The sequence below is a fragment of the Dipodomys merriami genome, unplaced genomic scaffold (genome assembly GCF_024711535.1).
Source record: "Dipodomys merriami isolate MVZ:Mamm:240054 unplaced genomic scaffold, mDipMer1.0.p SCAF_2079, whole genome shotgun sequence".
Lineage (NCBI taxonomy): Eukaryota > Metazoa > Chordata > Mammalia > Rodentia > Heteromyidae > Dipodomys > Dipodomys merriami.
In genome coordinates this window covers 41,353-60,749 of record NW_027203470.1, presented here as the reverse complement: position 1 = coordinate 60,749, position 19,397 = coordinate 41,353, and the positions used below count along the sequence as shown (strand labels likewise).

The 19,397-nt window shown below is 38.0% G+C and overlaps 1 pseudogene; it reads left to right on the top strand.

Annotated features, from left to right (window-relative positions):
- Positions 1-15,413: 15,413 nt before the first annotated feature.
- LOC138833442 (tripartite motif-containing protein 43 pseudogene) lies at positions 15,414-16,598 on the top strand (annotated as a pseudogene).
- The last annotated feature ends 2,799 nt before the right edge of the window (positions 16,599-19,397 follow it).

Here is a 19,397-nt window from a genome sequence, read left to right as displayed (position 1 = left end):
ATATAAACTACAGAGAAATTCAATATCACTGCATTATTGGTTTTAAGCTGTGTTTAGGAGTTACAATGATTATTACCTCTTATGAAGCATAAATTTTATGAAATTCCACTATTATCACATTTTCTTCCAAAATTTTCCACATTTGTTGAGGAGAAATAATAATAATAATATATGTCTACCAGTCACAGGTAAATTAATTAAGGCATTAACTATATCAAGGTATGATTAATGTCTCCTAGCAGATAGCAAGTGCCTAGAATACCTGTTTTTTTTATAAAATGGATACTTTTTTAATTTAAAGTATGATAAAAATTTAAAAAGTATGTTAAATGCTTCTCACATGAGATAATATTTTCAACATAAATGGAAGAGCAGAAAGCAATGTGTGTGTGTGTGTGTGTGTGTGTGTTTGTGTGTGTGTTTGTGTGTGTTGATCATGGGGCTTGAACTAACAGCCTGGGATGTTGTCCTTGAGTTATGTATGTACTTATTTATTCTTTCTCAAGTCTAATGTTCTGTCACTTGAGCCATTTCTCCACTTTAGGCTTTTTGATGGTTAATTTAGAGGTAAGAGTCTCATAGATGATTTTTTGCCTGTTGGCTTTAAATCACAATCTTCTGATCTCAGCATACTTCATTGTTAGGATTACATTGTGAGCCACTGGCACCTGGTGATCAATACGTTTATAGTTCATTTATATTTACTATTATATCATGGAAAAGGGACACATTAAATTTCAGGAAGGTTAAGAAGAGCTAGTGAATAGATGTTTTTATGTTTGCTTTATACTGAATACAATGGCTAGAATGGTTGAAGTTTTTATTGTCATAAGGGGATGTACACGGGGGTTACAGTTACGTAAGTCAGGTAAAGAGTTCATTTCTTTTTTGACAATATCACTCCTTCCCTCACTCTCTTTTTTAAGAATATTTTTATTTTATTTATTTTATTGTGAAAATATAATACAGAGGGGTAACAATTACATGAGCAAAGTAATGAGTACGTTTCTTATCAAGCATTGTTGCCTCTTATAGAATAAGTTTTAAGGGTAAATTCAAGCTGTTCTCTTTAGAATTTCATCTATTCACGTGGGCATTTGTGAAAAACTTTACATAGTATATTTTTCTGTATTTCAACCTGTTGAATTGTTATCTGTTTATTTATTTTCTATGTTGCTAAGAAATTTCAAATTTAGAAAAAGAACTTGTAACATCCCCATTGACTTCGAAATGTTTAACTTTAAAGATCAATACGCTGATTGCTCAGATTTGATTGTCTAATGATGGAACAAGTCAAAACATATTATATCCTGGTGAGCCTCCACAGTGCGAGTGTGAGGCTCAGAGTTCAATACCAGAAATGCAGAAAGCAAAGCAAAGCTAGAATAAAACAGCTCATTATTCATCTAACGTATATAGAATTGTGATGTGTCAATCAAAAACACTTTAAGAAGAAAAGATAATATGAAAAGAAAAAAGATCTAATTTTTATTTTGTTAAAAGCCCTTATCTAGCAATCTATCCTCAATCGAGAAAAATTTTCTTTGTGATGTTGTCAGAATCTTAGTCATTGTAAGCCATGACAGAACAGTATTATTGTTGAAAGGTCATCGTGGGGAACAAAGGTACAAGTGAAGGAAGGCCAAGACTGAGAATGAGAAGGGTAGACTCTTTTTTCTAGATATATTCTTAAATTTCCTGGTTCTTCTCATAGAACTTCTAATTATGATATGACAGTGATATTTCTACTCATGTGAAAAAATCTCAATGGCTAGTCTTGTTCTCAGATGAGAAACCAGAAAAATCATAATAACAAATATAGTAAAAATTAATAATTATCATGGGACATGGATATAAAAGGGGGTAATATATAAATATATAATTACAATATTGTATTGTTAATATAATATATATTTGTATTGTATTCACATATAGGTATATATTTGCATATGGACATTTCTAGGTATATATGAGGGTACATACATATACACATATCTACATATATATGTGTAAACAATATAAATATATCCACTAAGCACAGTTTAAAAAGCTAGAAAGAGGAAAGGGAACATAGGAAGATGTTGGAGAGAGCAAACTTATTCAGAAATAGATTGTTAATATGTGTACAATTCTCATATTTAAAATCTCAATATAACTAATGCATAATGACTTGAATTATGAAACAGAATTATGTAAAGCCATTACATTTGGTCATGTTAATATAAATATTGTTACATGTACTTAAATTCTTTTCCTCTTTCATACACAAATTAATATCCAGAAAATATTTAAAGGTGAAGACAATGCTTTCTAAGAGTCATAGTTTAAAATATGGACTTTTAGTTTAATTTAGGGATTATGGACAAACGTATACACTTAGTTGTTATATATATATGTATATATGTAATTACAGACATTATTCTCTATATATTGCACAACTATGTATGTATATTTTTATCTATCTATGTATATATATATATATTTATATATAGATATATTTATATATCTATAAAACCTTTTTTGTGTGTATAGAACAATACACTTTTTCTGCTTTAATTTTTTTCTTTACAGTCTTTTCTGCCAAATGATTTTACATTCAAGTGAATTTCAAGAATCCAGAATTGTGATTCTTTAATTTTTTCGTATTAGGGTTTGAACTCAGAGCCATGCTTCCTTGCTCCACTTTAACTGGATAGAGCTTTACCACTTGAGCCACACACCTACTTATATTTTTGCTGATAGTTTTGCAGAGAGGCAGGACATTTCTGCCAAAGTTAGCCTCAATACTCAGTTCTCTAGATCTTAGCCTCAAGTGTGGTTAGATATTTCAGGTGTGAAACCCTGAAAACTAGCTAAAAATTATAGATGCTGTAAATTCAGGCTTACTTTAACGTGTAATGGGTTCTAGATATCATGCCTGTCATAAATTTCAAATTTAGCTGTTTCTTTTTCAATATTTTTCTTACTGTACTCCATAAACTTAGAAAGGTCCCTGTTTCTTCTTTAGGTGTGAGCTCATTCCTCACTTCCCTTTGTTGAAATGTTTCTTCCATCATTTGATTTCAGAAAAAAAAAAGAAATTTATGCCACAATTGCAACTAGAACTACTCATCCAAGACAAGAGTTTTAAGTGAATCAGTCAAGAACATTTGTTAGATTCATGCTTAGTTTGATTTTACAAGTATATTTGATTATCTACCCCTTTAGTCTATACTGTGTATATTGTTCATTGTTTGGAAAACAGATGTTGAAATGCCTTGAATGTAGACAGAGAAAACAAGCAGATAAGGGAGGAAGTGGCACTGTGGCTCAAATGGTAGAGCACTAGCCTTGAGCTGAAGAGCTGAGGGACAGTGCCCAGGCCCAGAGTTCAAGACTCACGATGGACCAAAAAAAGGAAAAAAGGAAAAAGGAAAAGAAAAGAAGACAAAGGAAGGAGACATACAATATTTCAACACTTTAACCCAGGAAATTAGAATGGTTCCTGTAGTTTATGGAAGGTTTTAAATACTTAGTGCACTCATGAAGTGGACTAGGGAATGGTGTACTTGGTAAGCAGCAGCAAAAATCTACTGAAGAGTAATCTTTGTTTTAATAAGACCAAGACAGCACAGGATGAGAAATTTCCATCTGTAATGTACTGCCCAGGGTAGAACTCAGAAAGAAATCATATTTAAATGAGATAAGACTTTGTAAGGCAATTACACTAAAGAAAGCAAGAGCAAATCTGGGTGCTGGTGGCTTACACCTCATATCCTAGCTATTCAGGAGGCTGAGATCTGAGGATCAGTGTTTAGCTTCAAACCATTATCCAAACCATAATCTTCAGAGTTCAGGGCCATAGGAGCCCAGATTTAGGAATTTTTTTAAATCCACATGTAATGTCCAAGAGTTGGAGTTCATTCACAGATATGAAATGTCACCAGTGCTGCCCAGCCCCCACCTTGTTGCAGCTGAGTAGCAGGACAATCATATCCCCTAATAGAGTTCCTCACCATCCCAGAGAGAATGAATATTGCAGACTATCCCCCAGAATGCTCCAGTGTTAAAACAAAATAGTCAAAATATTAACCCAGATAGAATAGACACACAGAAGTAAAGGAGATCTCACCAAGGCAGTTTAGTTCTGTGAGGAAGGGAGCCTAGACATTCTACCCAGAGTCAAGCAGGCATGCCAGGCAGGGTGGCCCTTGAGCTTTTTATCTTAACACAAGGAGTGGTGATGTCTCTGAGACACAGTAGTTGTTGGGCTCACATTTTTTGCTTGACTTTCAGGGGCTGATTTAAGGAATGTGCGAAGCACATTCTGTTCTTTTAACTCCATTGGTAAGGACTTCATAGCCTTGACACCGCTGGCTGGTTATGAACAATATAGCTGATGGTTACAGTTTGAAGTTAAGATATGAATTATTCCAGTAAGTGTGTGTTAACAGATGGTAACTTGCTGCAAGTTGGAGACACTTTGGTTTGACAGAATAGATCGCTTTTTGTCAAAATAGCATCAAGAAAAAGCAGATTACAAATGCTCTATAACTCAAGAACTGGGTAACTTTATTTCACAAAATTTTAGGAGAGTCTATTTCTGGTAATCAAACACACATAAACAAAAAAGACCAGGATTAAATGAGATATTATTCTATGCAAACTACTCACAGATTATTTTTTGTATTTTGTTGTGTTCTTGCTTGTGAGGCTTGAATTTAGAGCCTGGGCACTCTCCCTGGGTTCATTTTGCTCAAGGATGGTGCTCTAAAACCAAAATAGTGATTTTCTGGTGGGTTATTGGAGATAAGAGTGTCTTGGACTTTCCTGTCTGTGCTGGCTTCGAACGGAGATCCTCAGAATTCAGCCTCCTGAGTAGCTAGGATTATTAGGCATGAGCCATCAGTACCCATCTTATTTTTGTATTTTCTAACTTACACTCAAACCTGCAACAAGAAGACGCATTTTAGTATCAGCTAATTGTGCTTAATCATCCTTTTATATGGAGTAGGAAATTAATGAAATGTCTAAGCCTGCTCTATATGATAGCCACTAGTGAATCATACATAGTTATTAGACATGTAAAAATGTGGTTAGTACACAGGACTACTAGAAGAAAATCTTGAAGAAAGCTGAGACAGTTGGCTGCAGTTGGGGCCAGGTGAGACAGAGGAGCACAAGTATACTGTGTATTAGAGAAGGTCCCTGGCAACTTTCCTGTTCTGATGTCAAGACAAAGGCTGTTATTAGAGTTCTTGATTATAGCCATTCTAACTAGGGTGAGGTGGAATCTCAATGTTGTTTTGATTTGTATTTCGATTATGGCTAGGGAATTTGAGCATTTCTTCATGTTTCTATTGGCCATCCTTCTTTCCACTTCAGAGAAGTTTCTCTTCAAGTCTTTAGCTCACTTATTTATTGGGCAGTTGTTTCTTTGAGGATTTGTTGTTGGGGGATTTAATTTTTTGAGTTCCAATTATATTTTAGATATGAGAACCCTTGGCCGTTGTATGGGTAGTGAAGATCTTCTCCCAATCCATGGGCTTTCTATTGATCTTGCTAGCTATGTCCTTTGCCATGCAGATGCTCTGCAATTTCATGCAATCCCATTTGTCCAACATTTCTTTGATTTCTTGTGTTTCTGGGTCTCTATTAAGAAAATTTTGGCCTACTCCAAGGAGACCTAGAGTTTCTCCTATTCCATCCTATAATGTTTTCAGAGTGTCTGCTTTGACTCCAAGGTCTTTAATCCATTTGGAGTTGATTCTGTTGCAGGCTAATATATAAAGATCTAACTTAATTTTTCTACAAGTGATTAACCAGTTTTGCCACTTACTGAAGAGACTGTCTTTCTTCCATTCTACTTTTTTAGCTCACTTATCGGAGATTAGATGGCTATGGTCTGTAGGTTCATTTCTGTGTTTTCAATTCTATTCCATTGGTCCTGAGGTCTGTTCTTGTGCCAGTACCAAGCTGTGGAGGGGATGTGGACAGAAGGGTACCCTACAGAATTTTTGGTGGGAGTGTAAACTTGTTCAACAACTTTGGAAAGTAGTATTAAGGTTCTTCAAAAGACTCCACTTAGAGCTCTCCTATGACCCAGCAATCCCAATATAGGGCATTTTCCCAAATGATCACAAACAAGACCATATTAACGTTCCCAGCACAACTATGTTTATTGCAGCATTATTTACCATAGCTAAGATATGGAACCAACCCAGATGCCCCTCAGTAGATAAATGGATCAAGAAAATGTGGTATATATACACAATGGAATTCTATGTCTCCATCAGAAAGAATGACATTTCCTCATTTGTTAGGAAATGGAAAGACTTGGAAACAATTATATGAAGTGAAGTAAGCCAGGCCCAAAGAAACATAGGTCCCATGTTTTGCTTTATTTGCAATAACTAGTATATTTCTAAGACAAGCAGAAAAGATCAGATAAGTTGATGTTAGGTGAAATGAACCCCAAGATAATTATTGAAATGTTTTTTTCTTTCTTGTGATTGATTGTAACATATTTATAAGATGATTTCTTTATTGGTTTATATGTCCCTCCCCCACGGTATAACCCCTGCTTTGATTGTAATTGATGTTGGTATAATTTGTGGAGGGGGAGGGCAAAAACAAACCGTTTAAATAGGAATACAGGTGGACCCATTGCAACAATGAGATGTACAAGTCGTTATGTTGAAAAACGAACTTTACAAATTTGGCCAGGCAGGATGGGGGTGGGGGAAGATGGGAAGGGATTGGAAGAGGAAATAAAGGAGGAGGCAACAATGCTTGATAAGAAATGTACTCATTACCTTGCACATGTAATTGTAACCCCTCTGTACGGTATTTTCACAATAAAAAATTTTAAAAATAAATCAAATGGGGAACATGGTACACTACGTGTGGGATAGAGACCTGGGAGGTAGGGGGAACACATTCAGAACCAGATTAGAAACTTGCAGTAAGGAGTGAGTGAATTGTGGCACTTGCACAATCTGGCAGTCTGGAGGACTGGATGGAAATTATTTGAACGGTATTTCTGCGATGTAAAATATGTGGACCAAGTTGTTATATGAGGAAACAGATCATAAAATGATGCAGTATCCAGCATCCATACTGTCTGTCACTCACTCATCCCCTAAGCTCTGGGGTCTAATCCCTCCATAGTCCCAGCATAAGAGGGACTATGACAGTGGTCTGAGAGCAACCACTCAGGATAACTTGGTGATTGTAATTATGGGATGGAAGACATTGTCTTGAGCAGTCTCCAGTACAACTAGAGTTAATCCTAGTTAATCAGCCCAAGTGGGCAGGTTAGATGGGGAGGGCAAACAGGAGCTGGTGCTGCCCTGCTCCCCAAATAGGTATGTGGATGGGGGAGGACTGTAGGAGCAGGTCTCATGGTGTCTCTATCCACTGTGTCTGGATTACAATGATCCCACAATGCAAATCTGTTTCTAGCTGACCAATAAGATACAAGAATCAAGGCCACACCCACATTATGTGCTTCCTAGTACCACTGGCATTTCCCTCTATTGGCTCATACCACTACCGGCAGGTGAAGGAAGGTGGTGACTGAGTGAATTTCAGAGATCCTGTAGGAAGTGGGTGATTGCAAGAATAGAGGTGATTTCAGAAAGCCTGGGAATATGGTCCTTCCACCATCCCTATCCCAGTGCTGGGATATCTATCCAAACCAGACACACATGCACAATAAAATTTTCTTTAGGCAAGAAACTATAGAAAGAGTATCTGGAGAGAAATTTTCCTGGTGGACCAACTGAAACCAAAAAAAAGAAAACTAAAAACAGAGGTAACCTCAAAACAAACATTACTGGGGACTGTAAATCAGCTAAGGGTGAGACCAAAGACCATGCATACCTGGAATTTTCCTCTGGTTCCTTTCCTGCTAGTGTACTTTCCACTAACACTGGAATCACTAACAATATGTCAGAAAGCCTAATTCACCCCAAGAGAGTAACCAAAATATAAACAAAGGTAATAGGAGAGAAGGCATGGGTGGAGACAAAGCTAGAGACCATGAAAGAATTAATGACCAAATTAAGGCTAGAGAGAGACATGTTGCAGGGGACTTGAAGTTGGAGAAGTCCATGAGAAAAGACAAAAGGCTCAACAGATGAACCAACTGAGAGATGAGAAAGAGCAATGGTGCGATAAGTGTTTGACCTAGAGACCAACATGGTGGAACTTCAAAGGCAGTTGGCAGAGCTTCCCTCCAAGCAGCAGCATGGAGGACCAACTCAGACCAAGCTACAGCTGCCAGCCAAGACCTATTAGTCGCAGAAGTAACAACAGAAATGGGAGAAGAAGTGTTACATTCAAAGGTGGGAAAACTAGAGCCTCAGTCTCCAGAATCTTTAGCAGCAGGAGTGGCTGTGGTAACTGGAGCATCAGGGAAAGACCTGGGACCTGCATGAGTTCTTCAAGACAATGGGAAGATTACACAAACATGAGGCCATGAGATGCACAATTTTGCATAACCTAGAGATCAAAGAGCAGCTGGGCCAGGTACAGGATGTCTTACATAGGCTAAGAAAGAGGAGAAGGTCTCTACTTTGCTGCACTCACAGCTGCAGGTGAAAGAAGAAGCTGGACCAGCAAGAGGAGAAGTTAGAAGAATGGAAAAAGATGGCTGAGTTAAGGAGCCAAGTGGCTCAACATGAACAGCTGCAGGAGCTCAGAGCTACCTGTGAACAGCACAGGGCCTACAAACTGCAGTTGACCTTAAAGAATGAGGCCTTGCCACAGTACCTGCAGAAGTACACACAACTGCTGGACTAAGTTGGAGGACCAAGAAGGTCCATCAAAAATTACACAACAATTTTGATATGCCTTAAAACACCAGACAGAAACAGGACCAGCTGTGGGCCCCAGCTGAGCTTTTTGGCTTTCACTAGAGAAGGAAGAGTGAGCAAAAAGAAAAGGGGAGACTCTACTTGTTGTGACTGTCCTAGAAGACAGACAACCCAAAGACCAGGTGGGATTTTTATCTTTATCCATTGGTGAATTAAAGAAGGCGAAGCTCAGCCAGCAGCTGCAGGAGCAACATACCTACTGTGGGTGCCTGACCAATCTGGTAGTCAAGAGCCACAGAAAGCTGAAGCAGTAGGGTTTCTTCTTCAGGAGTTGAAACCATGGGATAGAAAGCAGGACACACAAATGCCCAAGAAGACCCTGAAATTCTGCTTCATCCACAAGCTGCCTAAAAAAGGTGGGCTTCCAGAAGCAAGTGGATAAACTCCAACATCGATGCAGCCAGCTGTCAAAAAGCACCATTGAAAAGTCCCTAGAATTCTATAAAGAACAGACGGAAGTACTGGATGAGCTATATCAGAAGAAAGATGAGTGTGTCAACCAGCTCTCCCAGGAGGAGAGGGAGAAGAAGAAGGAGCTGCAGGAGCTACTACTGCTTCTTGCAAATGAAGGCACCTGAGATTCAGGACAAGTTCCTGGCAGCCATCCAAACCCCTGCTGATGAGGGCCCCTCAGACCTATCAGGCTCCAAGAAGAGGGAAGTTATCAAGGAGCAACATGATTATGAAGAGTTAAAGCTTGAAGACTATGTGGAGCCTGCCCAAGGAGAGGCTGGGGTACCTTCGCATCTCAAGGACCTCTACTACAGAGCAGATTGTGCTACAACAGCTTGCTATTCAAGCACCTACATGAGCTTGCAGGCTAGGGCAATGAAGGCTGCAGGACTGAGGCAAATGACAACTTTGAGATCATTTTTGCATGAATACCTGGAGGCGTCCAGCTGGGGAACAGGGCTCTTGTCCTCTAACTTACTTTGTTGCATGAGGACTAGTTGGAATTCTCTCATGCCTAATTATAAGGGATGAGAGAGGGGAGGAGCCAAACATACCAGTGGCCTCTGGGAGGTGGCCCAAATTCTGGAGACATTTAACAGTCCGTTCATTACCAGGAAAGGGGCTCAGGTGTAGGTTTCGACAAAGTGTAAATTCTTTACAAAGCAAGTTGGAGAGTGATGGCATGGTTTTATATTACTATATTATAGTAATAATGGAAAATGTTTGATGTCACAGTTTAATAATAGTGTATTTTAATTTCATGACATTACATATTCTTAATTTTTATGCAATATTTTGATATTACTTTATTGTATACATTATATCAATCATTTCATGATGTATGTTGTATGTCAGTAGCATTACTTGGATTTTTGAAAATGTAAAGAATGCTGAGCTGGGCAATAGTGAATTTTCTTTTTTGTATGTTAAAAAGTTACAATGGTGATAGTGAGATGAAAAAATAATAAAACCACGGAAAAAAGAAAACATTAATGCTGAAATCCTGGAACAAACAGAGATGTGAGATGAACAATTGGAAGTCTAACACAAGACACATGGATTACAGAAATGTAATCCAAAAATAAGAATATAGAATATGAAATATCTATGGATATTGCGTATCTTAATAAATTTTCAGTGGAACCTATTGAAATGATATATGTTGAATATTATTTTTGAACTAAAAAATAAAATTCAAACTAGTATGTTACTTAGTCTTTGTAAAGTGGATTAGATTCTGCAGGTGTAATGATATACCTTTGACTCAGGTAATAAATTGAAAATTCAGAAACATGTATTCAGTATTTAAATAAAAAAGTAATTACACAAATTGATCTAAATGCCAAATGTATCATCTGTCTTAGATCTGTGTATTAACTTAAAATCACATTCCTTATGAAGCAGAATAAATAGCTGAACTAATATTAATGTCTCTAAAGTATTTTCTTTTTTTTTTTAATTTTATTTTATTTTATTTGAGAACATACTGTACAGAGGGGTTACAATTACATTGGCAGGATAATGCATACATTTCTTACCAAGCATTGCAGCCTCCTCCTTTGTTTACCCTTCACCTCCCTTCCCAGCCTCCCCCCTCCCCCCCACCCAATCATACCCCCCTCCCCCCCCACACCGACATTGTAAAGCTTGCTTTGACATGACATTTTGTAATTCTCCTTGTTACAACAGGTCCACCTGAGTCCTTAAACGACTTGTTTGTCCCCATCTCCTCCACATGTTATACTGACATCAAATAAAGTGAAAGCGGGGGTTACACTGTGGGGGAGGGACATACAAAGCAACAAAGAAATAATCTTATAAATGCGTTAGAAACACATGCATGAAAGAAACGAAAACATTAAAATACATATTTAAGGGTTCGTTTTCCTAACATCACATTATCTGATCTTTTCCGCTTGACTCATACCTATACTAGATATTGCAAATAAGGGAAACCATGGGACCTATGTTTCTTTGGGCCTGGCTTACTTCACTTAATATAATTTTTTCCAAGCCTTTCCATTTCCTAACAAATGGGGAAATGTCATTCTTTCTGATGGAGGCATAGAATTCCATTGTGTATATATACCACATTTTCTTGATCCATTCATCTACTGAGGGGCTTCTGGGTTGGTTCCATATCTTAGCTATGTAAAGTATTTTCTTAATTAAAATAATTCCCACAAGAAAAAGGTTAGTGTAAAAATCACCTTTGAGCATACTCTACAACTCTGGTGTGAAAAATTAAACAAAAGTAATGAATTATATATAGCTCCATATTCATAGCTTTTATGAAATTTTAATGAATTACTTTAAAATGTCCTTCATTTTTGAAATCGGTTCAGAATTCTTGCATAAATTAAAATTGGAGAACTACATTACCAATAGAAAATGAATACAGTATTTTTTATGAGATTAGAAGTCCAATGAGAATAGAAAGATTGAAATGGCTCAAGTGGTGAAGCACCTGACAAGCAGGAGGCATGACAATTTCCAAATAAAAAACTTGGATGATCATCTAATAACTCCACAATGTAAGCTTAGCTAATTTTCAAAACCACAAGATACAAAGTCACCTACATTCTGGTGGAAAAGTAATTAATGCATAGTACGAAAATAAAAGATACAAAAAGGTAAGGAAAAAAAAGGTTTTCCAATCCTGTATAAATTTAACCTGCACCTAACCAAAATACACAGCACTTGTCACTGTCTAAGAAAATTGTAAGAGGCATTTCCTTGAAAGAGGAAGTTAAAGGTGTGGTTGCCAGGATGGAAATTCCAACTCCAAATGATATGTAAATCAACCTCCCTAAATGAGAACTCAGGTACACACCCTTTTCTAGGCCCACTGCCCTGAATCAAAGGACCTTTTACTCCTCCTTTTGTGAAAGGCAACTTTCTTTACACTTTTTTTTTACCACCTGCCGACTGCTGACACATTATATAGAGGAGTCACTGGGCCAGGGTGTGGTGTTTCTTTATCTTGACCATGGCAGTGTGAGTTTTTGGAATGTGTTTAAGAGTTCCCTTCTCTGGAGATATCCCATTGGCTATTTCCAATTTGCTGTCAGACCCTTTTTCTCCAATGATAAACCATTATTAGTGAAGATTCTATATGTTGGGAACTCTATAGCAGAGAACCTTTCTCAAATGAAGCAAACCATTAATACTGTACTAATTTGAATTTCTTTGCACAGTAATCCCATTTTGTTATGAAATATGGAGGTAACATATAATAAAATATAAAATGTAAAAAATAATGAAGATAAGATAAAGTAGCAACAATGCAACAAGAGAGCAAAAAACTATTTAAAAATTGCTATAAAAATAAACCCATGCAAAAATGAGTCCCCAGTGACTGTTTTCACCATGAAAGAAGGTGAATCTCAGAATAACAGCAAAAAACAAAACAAAACAAAACAAAAACCATTTAATTCAGTGGGCATTTTTGTTTTCCCAGTAATCCTTGCTACTCAGCAGGCTGAGCAGGATGGCAGTTCATAGCCAGTTCATATAGGAAAGTCCAAAAGACTCATCTTCAATTAACCACCAAAGTGGAGCTGTGGTCCAAGTAGTAGGAGAAAAAAAAAGCAAAGCAAACAACAACAACAACAACAACAACAACAAAAAACCCTCACGAATACTGCTCATGCCCTAAGTTCAAGCCCCAAGTACATCCTAGAACAAAAAAGCAGTATTAGTTTCGTTGACTCAACGTTCTAAAGCAGGCTTTTGATGACTAGATCCTGTTATCCATCCTGGGAAGAAAAAAAAAGAAACACCTCTATACTAGACCATTGGGGTGTTTAAACTTTCTATTAGATTGGATTCTTTAAGTTGTAGTACTAATTCCTAAAAATAAAATAAAATGAACTGGAATACTTAGAGAAATTGCTGGTAATAATGGGGAAGAAAGAAAGTGAATGGTTGAACACTAAAGATGAAGGAATGGCTTTAGAAAAAATAAGTCATAATGTTTTAGGGTAAAAATGAAGAGAACATTAACTCAGGCTAAGAGATTAATAATAACAATGGCAAAGCTCAATTTATACATTAGGCATACTGAGAGATTAACAATAGCCAACAATTGTAACAATACAACAGTTTGCTGTCCAGTTGTGATGGCTCTTTGTTGGTGTCTGTCTTTTACTCTATGTACCCAATTATCGTGCCATCATCCCTGCTGTCATTATCATATGAAGATAAAAAATAATGCTTAGCCAGCTCCAGTGGTGCACTCCCTGTAATCCTAGCTACTCAGGAAACAGATCTGAGGATCTCGGTTCAAACCCGGCCCAGGCAGGAAAGTCGTAGACACTCATCTCCAATAAACCACTAGAAAACTGGAAGTGGTGCTATGGCTCAAGTGGTAGAGGGCTCACCTTGAGCTGAAGAGATGAGCGAAAGCACCAGACCCAGAGTTCCGCAGCACTAATGACAAAAATTTTTAAAAAAGAAAAATTAAAAAGATTGTTTGATAATCAATGCCTGAAAGTCAATGATACAAACATAGTGTTAGGCTACTATTTAGCTTCTGGCAATTCAGATAGGGGATTATGCTTTCAAAGCTAATGGATCAACACCAAGAAAGGTACAAGATTGATTATAGTAACAAAACCACAAATGGGAAAGGTTATGCCAAGGATACTACAGAACCTGTAACCCTAAAGAGAATATTCTGATAGGATAAAACTTATTGCAAATTGAATATTAATAATGTGTTCTTGAAATCCAATGTATATAATATATATATGTTTATGTCTATGATAATTTTTAGATCATTCTCAAAAATGGCATGGAGTTATTAAATTATATATCAGAATACCACATCATTTTATAATAAAAAGGCATAAATGATATTTAAAATAAAGATAAGAGAAATAGAGTGGAAGAAGAGCTCAGGGACAGATCTTCTACCCTGAGTTCAAGTCCAGCACTGACAGACAAACAACAAGAACAACAACATCGGAAGGATGAATTTGTATGGAAAATGGACTTGGGAGGAAGTGACCTAGGAGCCTAGGATGTTTGTTGACTCACAGTCAGGTGATCATCGACAGTCAGGTGATTACTGGTCTGATTAAAGCAGGTGATGGGAAAGCTGGGAGGGGCTGCTCTGTGGGCAGACTTAACCCTGATCACAACTCAAGCAAGAGATAATTCTTGTCCTCTCAGCTTTGTGCAAAGTGTGAATCAGAAGATCTCAGTCCAGGGAACCTAAGCATAAACTCAATTTTCTATTCCAAAAGCAAAAGCAAACAGAAGAGGACATGGCTTAAGTGGTAAAGTACCAACCCAGCATCAGGCCTGACAAATTACAAATTAATGAAGACCCACAAGATACAATGGATGATGCCACGAATGTGTCCTACAGTCCGGTGGAAAAGTAATAAACTCATAGTCCAAAAATAAAGCATACACAGAAGTAAAAAACAAAACAAAACAAAATAAAACAAACACAATAAACTTTTCCAACCCTGGACAAACCTAAGTTGCACCTAACCCAAATCACCTAACCAAATTGCAAGTCCTTGAAAGAGGAAGTAAAAGGTGGGGTTGTCAGGATGTAAATTCCAACTTCTATTGATATGTAAATCAGCTTCCCTAAACAACCAATCAGAGACACTTCCTTTCCTGGGCCCACCCTCTTTCAGTATAAATAGAGTGGAAGTCTGAGACTCAGGCATTGCTGAAGATCCCTCAGGAGGAGGAGGCTGTTTGGAGCTTGGATACTCCAGGTGAGGATCAGAGTGGGAGAATCTACTCCTCTTTTAATTCTTCTTTCCTTGGTTTGGTGTTGTTGTTGGTGGTGGTGTTTTGTCGGTTGTGGGGATTGAACCCAGTGGTAGGGCAGTGTTGCTGGGCCTCTTTGTTTTCAAGACTGGGCATTATCCCTAGGTCACTTTGTGGACAAGTTTAGTGCTTTACCACTTGAATCACAGCCCACTTGTGATTTTGGAGTGGTAAATAGGAGATAAGAGTCTGTGTCAGGGGGACTTTGGTGCCCAGGCCTGCTTCAAAGCTTGATCCTCATATCCCAATCTATTGGGTAGCTAGGCTTTTAGGGGTGAGTCACCAGCACCTCATTAGATTCTAGGAATGATGGATCCTGACATTGTCCAGGCCTTCCAGAAGGAACTGAGCTGTGGCATCTGTATGAATACTTTCATAGAGCCAGTCACCCTAGAGTGCGGGCACAGTTTTTGTCGACCTTGTCTCTTCCTTTGCTGGGAAGAGACTCCAGCCAGGTGCCCAGGATGCAAGGGACCCTGCCAGCAGACAAACCTGAAAACCAACGTGGTTCTGAGGAGCCTGGTGGCCATTGCCAGAAGAGCCAGACTCAGGCAGTTCCTGAGCTCTGAGGAATACATGTGTGGGACACACAGGGAGACCAAGCAGATGTTCTGTGAGGTAGACAGGGCCCTGCTCTGTAGGAGCTGCTCCATGTCTCAGGAGCACAGGGCTCACAAACACCATTCTATAGAAAGGGCTGCTGATGTGCAGAGGAAGATGATTTCAAAGCAGGTGCATGCTGTATGGGAAAAGACTCAAGAAAACCAGCACAATTTACAGGAGAAGAAGAGACTCACCAACCAATGGATTTATTATGTGAACCTCTACCGAGACATGACTAAGGATGTTTTTAGAATGCTGCAGCTTTTTGTCCAGGAGGAGGAAAGATATCATTCCCAGCTACTGATCAATGAAGGAAGAGCCATGTTACAGCAACTCAGAGAAAGGGAAACCTAAATGCTTCAGAAGAAGCATCAGCTCAGGAATATGTTTCAGGAGCTGATCGAAACATACCAGAAGCCAGATGTGGAACTGCTTCAGGGTGTAGAGTTGACCCTAGAAAGCTGTGTGTCAGTGTTGGTCTTCATGCCACTTCCTCTGAGGCCACAGCTCAGTGCCCCTCCCATGCCTGGAATGAAAAAGAAGCTCAATCAGTACCGGGTGGAGATTGCCTTCAATGAAACTATGGGGAATCAAGGTCCTGGGAGCAGTGTTAGACATGACCATCAATATGCGGTTTTGAATTCTGAAGACTCCCTCCACTTCACTGCTTTTGGATGCCAAGTCTTCAGCTCTGGGAAACATTACTGGGAAGTTAGTGTGGATGAGTCTTCGACCTGGCCCTTGGGAGTTGTTACTGATTCTGTCATAGGGAGCAACCTCAGTGAATCTGAGGACGTTTTCCTCCTTTTGTTTGTGAAAGAGAACACACTTTACACCCTTTTTACCACCTTCCCATTGCTGTCTCAATATGTAGAGAAGCCTCTGGGCCGGGTTGGTTTGTTTCTTGATCTTGAGCATGGCAGTCTGAGTTTTTGGAATGTGGCTAAGTGTTCCCTTATCTGGAGATACCCCAATGATTCTCTCTGATTTCCTGTCAGGCCCCTTTATTCCAGTGGTATCCCGGTGTCTTAAGTGAAGAGACTCTCTATGTGTTGGGAACTCTATGGCAGAGAACCTTTCTCAAATGAAGCAAACCACTAATACTGTACTAATTTAAATTTTTTCATGAAATATGGTGGTAACTATAAAATGTAAAAACCAGTATTAAATGAAGATAAGATAAAGTAGCAACAATGCAACAAGAGAGCAAATAAATATTTTAAAATTGTTATAAAAATAAACCCATGCAAAATTGAGTCCCCAGTGATGGCTTTTCACCCTGAAAGCAGTTGGAATCCAGAATAACAACAAAAAGCAACATTGAATGCAGTGGGCACTGTTGTTTTACCAGTAATCCTTGCTAATCAGCAGGCTGAGTTCTGAGGATGGCAATACATAGCCAGGAAAAACAGATAAATCCAAGTGACTCTTATCTCCAAATAACCACCAAAGTGGAGTTGTGTTCACATGGTACAAGAAAAAAATTCCCACAAGAACAAGGCTCATGCCCTAAGTTAAAGCCTCAGGAAAAGCTAGTACAAAAATACAGTACTAGTTTCAGTGACACAAAGTTCTAGAGCAGCCTTTCTATTAATAGGTCCTATTATCCATCCTGGGAGGAAAAAAACAAACACCTCTCTCCTAGAGCATAGGGGTCTTTACACTTTCTATTAGATTGGATTCTTTAACTTTCGGTACCAATTCCTAAACAAGGGGGAAAAATGTATACTCAGACAAAGAGCTGGTAATAATGGAGAAGAGACTAAATGGTTGAACACTAAAGATGAAGGCCTGTCTTTAAATAGAAGAAATAAGTCATCCTTTTGGGGGGTAAAAATGAGCAGAGAGATTCATAATAATAACTATAGCAGGGCTGGGAAGGTGGCTCAGTGGTAGAGCGCTTGCCTTGCATGCCTGAGACCCTGGGTTTGATTCCTCAGCAACACATAAGAAAAAAGAAACAGCCGGAAGTGGCGCTGTGGCTCAAGTGATAGAGCACTAGCCTTGAGCTGAAGAGCCAAGGGACAGCGTCCAGGCCCACAGTTCAGGCCCCATTACCGGACCCCAAAAAAAAAAAAACCAAAAAAATAAACACAAACCATAACTATGGCAAACCTTAATTTATATATTAGGCATACTGAGAGGTTAACAAGAGCCACCACTTGTAACAATATAACAGGATGCTTTGCAGGTGTGTTGGCTCTTTTTTGGATAATTAATTGTAGTTCTTTGATCCCCTGTGGCATTATCATATGGAGTTAAAAATGCTTACTTTTTTGTTTCCCTTTCACCCTATATATTTAATTGTTGTGTGTTCATCCCTTCTGTAATTATCTTATTGATGGGCAAAAGCTGCTAACTTGAGATTCAATGATATGAATGTAGGGTTAGACTGCTACTTCCCTGTTGGAAATTCAGATATAGGAGAATTTGCTTTTAAAGCTCATGGTTCAACAAACAAGAACAGATAAGGTTCAAGATTGATTCATAGTAATAAATCCTGGAAGGTGAAAGCTTATGTCATCGATACTATAGAACTTACTACCCTAAAAATAATATCCTAGATAATTTTCTAAAGTTTATAGCAAATAGAGTATTAATAATGTGCTCTTATAAAACACACACACACACACACACAAACACACACACACACACACACACACACACACACACATGAGCATTAGTAGGTTCTCTTATCAGTTTATCATATATATTAATTTACCATTTCATTTTAATATAAGCTTAGTCATATATGGTGTTTATTAGCCTTTTGCTCCAACATAAAACTCAAGGACAGTGCATAGATCCTTAGTTTAAGCTCCTAAATGGATAAGTCACAATAGAAAATAGACATGGAGAAAGTAACCTCAGATTCAAGGATCCTTTTCTGACTCACAGTTAGGTGATGGACAGTCAGGTGATTACTGGGTTCAGGCTGGTGAAGGAGATGGGTGTAGGCTTCCTGCAGACCTAACAATGATCACATCCCATCCAATAGCTAGTCAAGTTAGCATATGTCTGCCATCTCAGCTATATACAAAGTCTCAATAGGAAGATCTCAGTCCAGGAAAGCCTAAGCATTAACACATTAATACAAAAATAAACTAAAAAATGGTATGTTGTATACAGTTCTGGTACTGTACTGTTGAATTCATACCATTTGCTTAAACTCTGCTAACCAATTTACTTAACTCTAAATGTTAATAACAATGCAATGATGTTGGTCCAGTTTTTCAATTTAGAAAACCATAGGCAGGTGTTAATAAACATAAGGTGGTGCTGAGTTTATTAGAAGAATGTTTGTGTGGTCATGTTTCACTGTATAAATGTGAGTATAAAGAATTCAGTGCAGTCTTTACCTTCCCACACGTGATTTTTTAGGGTGACCTCACCTTTCTAGTATAGGATTAAAAGTAGTGTTTGTGACTTTGACCACATTTGACTGTTGTCCTGTGAACTGTTGTTTTTATTTTTCTCTCATTTCCGAGAAAAAAAGATAAATTACTTGCTGTAATCATGCTGTATTTCCCTGGCTTATACATTTAAATTTCTATTGTTTATTTCTGTGAAATCTATGATACATTCTGACATCATTTTGATATTTTATCTAATCATACAAACATATACTATTCCATCTTTCTGCAATAATATCTTTGCATTAGTAATTAGTAATATCCTGGATACTGTATT